This window comes from Macrobrachium nipponense, chromosome 12 (genome assembly GCF_015104395.2).
Source record: "Macrobrachium nipponense isolate FS-2020 chromosome 12, ASM1510439v2, whole genome shotgun sequence".
NCBI lineage: Eukaryota > Metazoa > Arthropoda > Malacostraca > Decapoda > Palaemonidae > Macrobrachium > Macrobrachium nipponense.
In genome coordinates, this window is record NC_087205.1 from 99379468 (window position 1) to 99389467 (window position 10000).

Genomic DNA, 10000 nt, shown 5'->3' on the forward strand with positions numbered 1-10000 from the left:
TCAAAAACTGTTTAGTTCAAAGTGTCAACTCTATTCTGTAAATACAAATCAGAAGCACTAATGAATCTTAGGCTAACGCGTACAATAGAGTTTCGGACTCAATAGTCTACAGCCCTCTCTGCAACCGGCCAGATTTAGTTTGACTTGTCTGGGCTGCTCATGTTTTGATATGCAAACTTTGAAACAAAATATCCCTTTAATCTTTATATAGTAAAGTTCCTCTTTTAATTTTTTTCATCTTACATTCATAACATTTTATAAAGGCAGTTTGTCGCCCAATATTTTACCATAAACCAAATTCGTATTCTATAGAAATTTCATACAGGCACATGTATGAAGGACTTGCCTTGCATTTTGTTATAATTCCCTATTTCATTCTGAGAGATATGGAGAATGTCACAAGACTCTTCTTGCACGACATCCCATGAACATTGACAGGTCATTTTTGTAATTACATCTTGACTCGTACCTTTAGGACGCTGATTTTGTTATACTGTTTGACTGAGTAGTTTCTTTAGGCCTCAACAACTCCTGTTTGGAATGTAGTGACCTAAACATTATGTGCTGAACATAACATAACCTTTGGGAATGTGGTTCGTGTTATTCGATGGCCGCAGCCAAGAAAGCCATTGCCATAAATTGTAGACACACTAAACATCTTCTACATATCCTAATCTGATGCAACCTGGTGCACAACATCTGTTAATTTGTATCACATTATAATAGATATAGTACATGATTTGATGATGATAAACGAGCTATTTGAAAATTATGGGGAAACTAGATTCGTGGCTCAATAAGCTTCACTAAAGCTTCCAAGTTTCATGATAAAAGAGTTTGAGCGGAAATCTTATACCACACACATGTATTACACGCATATATGCAGTTAGGGATATCTTAGTTTAACCAGACCACTCAGCTGATTAACAGCTCTCCTAGGGTTGGCCCGAAGGATTAGTCGATTTATTTACGTGTGTAGGAACCAATTGGTTACCGAGCAACGGGACCTACAGTTTATTGTGGGATTCGAACCACATTATATCGAGAAATGAATTTCTAATAATCAGATACAAGTTCCTCTGATTGCACGATGAAAGAGCAGGGAGTCGAAGTCAAGACTACCGAATTGGTAAGCGGGCACGTTAACCACTCGCATATCTGAACAATTTCCTTCTTTCCAAGAACTCCCATACCCACATTGATATAAAAATCACCATTTTTATTCCTTTTATTCAGAGTTTAAAACTCAAGTCACTTTCAACTCAACAGCTCAGCAGCCATATTTGGTTAACGCAAGTGAAACGTTTATGCTTCGATATGCAAACTTGCAACGCAATGTCCTGTTGTTGAGGAAATCATAAAGGCAGATGTTGTTATTTCATATCTTCCGCTCACGACGCCATTTTCTAATGAGAAAGGATTTTGTGCTTTGTGTGACTGTCAATGTCGAGTCGACAACGGAGGGAGGAAAAAAAAAAAAAAACAAAAAAAAAAAAAAAAAAAAAAAAAGTCAAATAAGACAGTGAGCAGGTGTCATTTTGTTGGTATATATATATATATAATATATATATATATATATATATAGAATATATATTATATATATATATATATATATATATTCAATAAGGTAATGACATTTTATTTCATAGAATGGTTATGATAGTCAGGTGAAAATCCTCTCTGCAAACATCAAAATGAAAATAAATAAATCTTACACATCTTGTGCCTAAGATTACTTATATTATAAAAAGGCGTTATGAACGGAAGATATTAAATAGCACCAATTGATTTGAATGATTTATCATATCGTTGCATTTTGTCATAAATTTACATATCAAAGCATAAGTGGTTCGTGTGTATTGAGCAATTATGGCTGGTGGCCCGTGGATTTTGAAAACGGCGAGTTCCAAACTCTATTGTACCTGAAAGGGTTATGAATTAGGTTAAGATGTACTTAGTGCAGTTGCCTATGTTCCAGTAGAATAGATTTGGATTGGATGTGGTTAGCACCCCAGTTTTTTAAGAACCATCGCAGGTTCGTGAAATTCGTGAATCCGGTCAGTTTTGAATAAAAGGACTAATAATTGTGACTTAACTTTACTCTGGAAATACACACACGCATATATATATATCCTTATATATATATATATATATATATATATATATATATATATATATATATATATATATAGACTATTCATGATGCGTGTGTGTATGTTTTATAAGAGTATTATTAGTAACAAAAACTACAGCCCTGTCTGCAACCAGCCAGATTTATTTTGACTTGTCTGAGCTGCTCATGTTTTGATATGCAAACTTTAAAACATATCCCTTTTATCTTTATATAGTAAGGTTCCTCTTTTTATTTTTTCATCTTTCGTTCATAACGTCATTCTATGATGAATAATTGATAATTTCTTAGGGACAAGATATATTATATACATAATATACAACATTCACTCAGAAGTATCGAGAGTCAAGATGAGAAAAAAAAGGGAGTACATCAGATGAGACATCTTGACGATGAGATCCTCACTTTACCTTGTTAAAATCTTTGTACTTTTATTTTTTTTTTAATTTATTTATTCGTTGTACTCAGCGCTGTCTGAAGAGTCACTTTTGGAAAACAAAATGCAAACCTCGCTATACTGACTCGTGCATTCAAAACCAATGTAATTTCCTTCGTGTATTGGAGATCAGTATACCATTTTATTGACAATAAAGAAATTTAGATATGACAATCTCCGATATTAAGAGAATAAAGGAACGTTCACCTTATTCCTGGGCTCGATTTGCAACTCTTCTTTCCAGTATTACGACGCTAAATAAATCCAATAATACTTTTAAAAATAATATTTTTCTCAGATGTTCCAAAAGTGATTCTTCAGACAGCGCTGAATATAATGAATAAAGAAATAAAGAAATAAAATTTAAAAAATGGAAAAATTCTAACATGGTAAAGTGAGAATCTCATCGTCAAGATGTCTCATCTGATGGACTCGACACTTCTGAGTGGATGTTGTATATTATGTATATTATGTATATCTTGTGATAAAATATGAAGAGGAACCTTACTATATAAAGACAAAAGGGATATTTCCTTTTAAAGTTTGCATATCAAAACATGAACAGCTCAGACATATCAAAATAAATCTGGCCGGTTGCAGAGAGGGCTGTAGACTGTTGAGTCCGAAACTCTATTGTACGCGTTAGCCTAAGATTCATTAGTGCTTCTGATTTGTATTTATAGAGTAAAACTTGACATGGGTGTGTTTTTGAAGAGCCTTTCCAGGCTCGAATATACTTACAAGCTTCAAGTAAACGGAATAACTTCTCTCTCTCTCTCCTTCGCTGTGGGAATCATGGATTCTCGAGAGGAAAGGAATATTCCATCTAAGCCAAAGGCCAGGCACTGGGACCTATGAGGTCACTGTACTGAAAGGGGAGCTACAAGCTCCATTGTACATGTTAGGCTAAAATGTACTTGGAGCAAATTCTTGTGTCTGTCGAGGAAAAGTTTGGTTGGCTCGACAACAAAAACTTTTTGTAGACTTTCCCGGCTCTTGATGTTTCAGTTTGAAGTAAATGGAACAATCTTCATCCATTGTGAGAATCGGAGTTTACAGAAAAACGTAAACTGTTCCAGCAATGTATTTTGGAGACGAGATTTACTGTGGGTCTTATTTATCTAATTGGCATCTGACGCCGCAGTTATCAACTTCGATAAACCACATTTCCAAAGGATTGTTGGGATCAGCATGGAGTCCTTATGTGACTTGTTTAGAGGTGAGTATTTAAGGACTAAGTGAAGTGTCAAGACAACAAGCCTACAACAATAATAAAAGACAAACTACTATTGTAGTTTTCGTCACGTGTCAGTGTGGTCAGTTTATTATTTATTTAATAATACTGTCTTATAAAACATACACATACATTTTATATATATATATATATATATATATATATATATATATATATATATATATATATATATATATATATATATATATATATATATATATATATATATATATATATATATATATATATATATATATATCCAGAGCGAAAATAAATCACAATATTTAGTCTGTTTTTTCAAAACTGACCGGATTTACGAACCTGCGAAGGTTCTGAAAAAACTGGGGTGCTAACTTCATCCAAATCTATTCTACTGGAACATAGGCAACTGCACTAAGTACATCTTAACCTAATACATAACCTTTCAGGTACAATAGAGTTTGGAACTCGCCGTTTTCAAATCCACGGGCCACCAGCCATAATTGCTCAATACACACGAACCACATATGCTTTGATATGCAAACTTATGACAAAATGCAACGATATTAATGACTCATTAAATCAATTGCTGCTATTTCATATCTTCCTTCATAACGTCTTTTTATTTTATAAGTAATCTTAGGCACAAGACGTGTAAAGATTTATTTACTTTCATTCATTTCATAAGAATTCTATGAAATAAAATATCATAACTGAGAGTATATGTCATTACCTTGTTGCTATATATATATATATATATATATATATATATATAATATATATGTATATATATATATATATATATATATATATATATATATATATATTATACCTATACCAACAAAATGACACATGCTCACTGTCTTATTTAACATTTTTTTTTTGCCTACCTCCGTTGTCGACATTGACATTCACACAAAACACAAAATTCCTTTCTCATTATGAAATGGCGTCGTGAGCGGAAGATATGAAATAGCAACTTATGCGTTTATGATTTCCTCAACAACAGGACATTATGTTAAAAGTTTGCATATCGAAGCATAAACGTTTCACTTGCGTTATCCAAACATGGCTGCTGAGCTGTGGAGTTGAAAGTGACTTGAGTTTCAAACTTTATTGTACCTGTTAGGTTAAGGTGTACTTAGTACAATAATACCCTATCTCTTGTATAATAGGTTTGTTAGGTATATGAGTATCAGTTTTTGGAAGAGCCTTTTCAGGCTCGTGAAATCTGTCAGGTTTGAATAAAAGGAATAAAAATGGTAATTTTCATTTCAATGTGGGTATGGGAGTTCTTGGAAAGAAGTAATTGTTCAGATATACAAACACACACACACACACACACACACACACACATATATATATATATATATATATCATACAGGTAGTTCCTTGTGGATAAATAGTTAACGTGCCTGCTTACCAATTCGGTAGTCTTGAGTTCGACTCCATGCTCTGCCATCGCGCAATCAGAGGAACTTGTATCTGATTATTAGAAATTCATTTCTCGATATAATGTGGTTCGAATCCCACAATAAACTGGAGGTCCCGTTGCTCGGTAACCAATTGGTTCCTAGCCACGTAAATAAATCGACTAATCCTTCGGGCCAACCCTAGGAGAGCTGTTAATCAGCTGAGTGGTCTGGTTAGACTAAGATCTTCCTAACTGCATATATGCGTGTAATATATGTGTGTGGGATAAGATTTCCGCTCAAACTCTATTATCAAGAAACTTGGAAGCTTTAGTGAAGCTTATTGAGCCACGAATCTAGTTTCCCCATAATTTTCAAATAGCTCGTTAATCATCATCAAATCATGCACTATATCTATCATAATGTGATACAAATTAACAGATGCTGTGCACCAGGTTGCATCAGATTAGGATATGTAGAAGATGTTTAGTGTGTCTACAATTTATGGCAATGGCTTTCTTGGCTGCGGCCATCGAATAACACGAACCACATTCCCAAAGGTTATGTTATGTTCAGCACATCATGTTTAGGTCACTACATTCCAAACAGGAGTCGCTGAGGCCTAAAGAAACTATTCAGTCAAACAGTATAACAAAATCAGCGTCCAAAAGGTACGAGTCAAGATGTAATTACAAAAATGACCTGTCTATGTTCATGGGATATCGTACAGGAAGAGTCTTGTGACATTCTCCATATCTCTCAGAATGAAATAGGGAATTATAACAAAATGCAAGGCGAATCCTTCATATTTGTGCCTGTATGAAACTTCCATAGAATACGAATTTGGTTTATGGTGCAATATTGGGCGAAAAACTGCCTTTATAGAATGTTATGAATGAAAGATGAAAAAATAAAAAGAGGAACTTTACTATATAAAGACAAAAGGGATATTTCCTTTTAAAGTTTGCATATCAAAACATGAGCAGCTCAGACAAGTCAAAATAAATCTGGCCGGTTGCAGACAGGGCTGTAGACTATTGAGTCCGAAACTCTATTGAGCGCGTTAGCCTAAGATTCATTAGTGCTTCTGATTGTACTTATAGAATAAAGTTGACACTTTGAACTAAACAGTTTTTGAGGAGCCTTTCCTGGCTCGAATATACTTACAAGCTTCAAGTAAACGGAATAACTTCTCTCTCCCTCTCTCTCTCTCTCTCCTTCGTTGTGGGAATCATGGATCCTCGAAAGGAAAGGAATATTCAATCTAAGCCAAAGTTTATATATATATATATATATATATATATATATATATATATATATATATATATATATATATATGTATGTATATATGACTGGTAAAAGTGTTCTGTAACAACAGAATTCCATCTAATAAAAGGAGCCCATAAAAACACCAAAATGTAGAGAGAAAAGTACTATATTTCAGAGACTGCTGTCTCTCTCTTCAGGTATATGAATGAGAAAAGTTTACAGAAAAGGTGGTATTTATACCAAGAGATTCGTCCACAAGTAAGCCAATTTAGGTCACCCCCGCTGATAATCTTCCTTTAATCTTCTTAAGCGTTGGTTGAATGAACACTGCGTCGACGATGTCCGATGTCCAATTCCCTTTTGAGATGTTCATTACCTGCTTCTCTTTATTAAGGCCGATTCCATCATTTGACTCTTGTACCGGCAGTTGCTGCTATAAATTACACGTGACATATTCCAGTTTATTTTATGGTTATGTTCATTTATATGGTTGAAAATAGCCGAGTTCTGTTGTCCATACCTAACTGACCGTTTGTGTTGTATTAATCTCTGGGGAAGTGATTTACCTGTAAATCCGATGTAAGATTGGTCACAGTCCTGGCATGGGATCTCATATACCCCAGAGTCTTTGGGCGATTTGTCTTTTGTTGGACGTTTAATCAGGGATTTGGCTAAGGTATTTGGGTAGGTAAATGCAAAAGGGTTGGATTTCCCAAGGGTGTGAGTTACTCTCTTAATCGTCTCCAGGTGGGGAATTTTTATTTTATTGTTGGGTGTGTCTCTGGTCTTGTCTTTAGGGGGTCGGTAGAAAATTACGTTTGCTTTTTGAATTGCTTTCTCAATTATATGGTCAGGATACTTTAAAGATGAAAGTTGCTTGCGAATTAGTTCAAATTCTTTTTCCAGGAAATCTGGGGAACAAATTCGTAAGGCTCTTAAGAATAGGTTGCTAGCTAGACCTATCTTGATAGTATTGTCATGATAGCTAAAGTAGCGAATATATGAAAGTGAGTACGTTGGTTTTCTGTATATGGTAAATTTGTATTCTGTCGTGTCTCTGATTATTAAAGCATCAAATTTAAAGTTGAATGGGAAACAGACAACAAAATTCCTTTTCTTGATGTTTTAATAATCAGAGACACGACAGAATACAAATTTACCATATACAGAAAACCAACGTTCTCACTTTCATATATTCGCTACTTTAGCTATCATGACAATACTATCAAGATAGGTCTAGCTAGCAACCTATTCTTAAGAGCCTTACGAATTTGTTCCCCAGATTTCCTGGAAAAAGAATTTGAACTAATTCGCAAGCAACTTTCATCTTTAAAGTATCCTGACCATATAATTGAGAAAGCAATTCAAAAAGCAAACGTAATTTTCTACCGACCCCCTAAAGACAAGACCAGAGACACACCCAACAATAAAATAAAAATTCCCCACCTGGAGACGATTAAGAGAGTAACTCACACCCTTGGGAAATCCAACCCTTTTGCATTTACCTACCCAAATACCTTAGCCAAATCCCTGATTAATGTTCAACAAAAGACATCGCCCAAAGACTCTGGGGTATATGAGATCCCATGCCAGGACTGTGACCAATCTTACATCGGATTTACAGGTAAATCACTTCCCCAGAGATTAATACAACACAAACGGTCAGTTAGGTATGGACAACAGAACTCGGCTATTTTCAACCATATAAATGAACATAACCATAAAATAAACTGGAATATGTCACGTGTAATTTATAGCAGCAACTGCCGGTACAAGAGTCAAATGATGGAATCGGCCTTAATAAAAGAGAGCAGGTAATGAACATCTCAAAAGGGAATTGGACATCGGACATCGTCGACGCAGTGTTCATTCAACCAACGCTTAAGAAGATTAAAGGAAGATTATCAGCTAAGGTGACCTAAATTGGCTTACTTGTGGACGAATCTCTTGGTATAAATACCACCTTTTCTGTAAACTTTTCTCATTCATATACCTGGAGAGAGAGACAGCAGTCTCTGAAATATAGTACTTTTCTCTCTACATTTTGGTGTTTTTATGGGCTCCTTTTATTAGATATATATATATATATATATATATATATATATATATATATATATATATATATATATATATATATATATATATATATATATATATATATGGGTGTGTGTGTGTGTTTGCGTGATTTATAAGAAAACATTACATGGATAAATTTAAAAACTAACCACACTGACACGTGACGAAAACTAGAATAGTAGTATTTTTTTTTTTCTTTTTATAGGGTTGTTGTCTTGACACTCCACTTAGTCCTTAAATACTCACCTCTAAAGAGTCACATAAGGACTCCATTCTGATCCCAACATTCCTTTGGAAGTGTGGTTTATCGAAGTAGATAACTGCGGCTTCAGATGCCAATGACATAAATAAGACCCACAGTAAATCTCATCTCCAAAATACATTGTTGGAACAGTTTATGTTTTTCTGTAAACTCCGATTCTCACAATGAATGAAAGATTATTCCATTTACTTCAAACTGAAACATCAAGAGCCGGGAAAGTCTACAAAAAGTTTTTGTAGTCGACCCAACCAAACCTTTTCTCGACAGACACAAGAATCTGCTCTAAGTACATTTTAGCCTAACATGTACAATGGAGCTTGGAGCTCCCCTTTCAGTACAGTGACCTCATAGGTCCCAGTGCCTGGCCTTTGGCTTAGATTGAATATTCCTTTCCTTTCGAGGATCCATGATTCCCACAACAAAGGAGAGAGAGAGAAAGAAGTCATTCCGTTTACTTAAAGCTTATAAGTATATTCGAGCCTGGAAAAGCTCTTCAAAAACACATCCATGTCAAGTTTTACTCTATAAATACAAATCAGAAGCACTAATGAATCTTAGGCTAACGCGTACAATAGAGTTTCGGACTCAATAGTCTACATCACTCTCTGCAACCGGCCTGATTTATTTTGACTTCTCTGAGCTGATTATGTTTTGATGTGCAAAATTTAAAAGAAAATATCCCTTTTGACTTTATGCTGTAAGGTTCCTCTTTTTGTTTTTTCATCTTCCGTTCATAACGTCATTCTTCTCTGGTGAATAATCCTAGGCACAAGATATATATGTATGATATACATAATATACAACATTCCCTCAGAAGTGTCGTGAAACAGGATGAGAAAAAATGGCAGTCCATCAGATGAGACATCTTGACGATGAGATTCTCACTTTACCATTTTAGAATTTTTCCATTTTTTTATTTTATTTATTTATTTCTTTATTCATTATATTCAGCGCTGTCTGAAGAATCACTTTTGGAACATTTGGAAAACTATTATTTTTAAAAGTATTACTGGATTTATTTAGCGTCGTAATACTGGAAAGAAGCGATGCAAATCGAGCCCAGGAATAAGGTGAACGATTCCTAATTCTCTTAATATCGGAGATTGTCATATCTAAATTTCTTTATTGTCAATAAAATGGTATACTGATCTCCAATACACGAAGGAAATTATATTGGTTTTGAATGCACGAGTCAGTATAG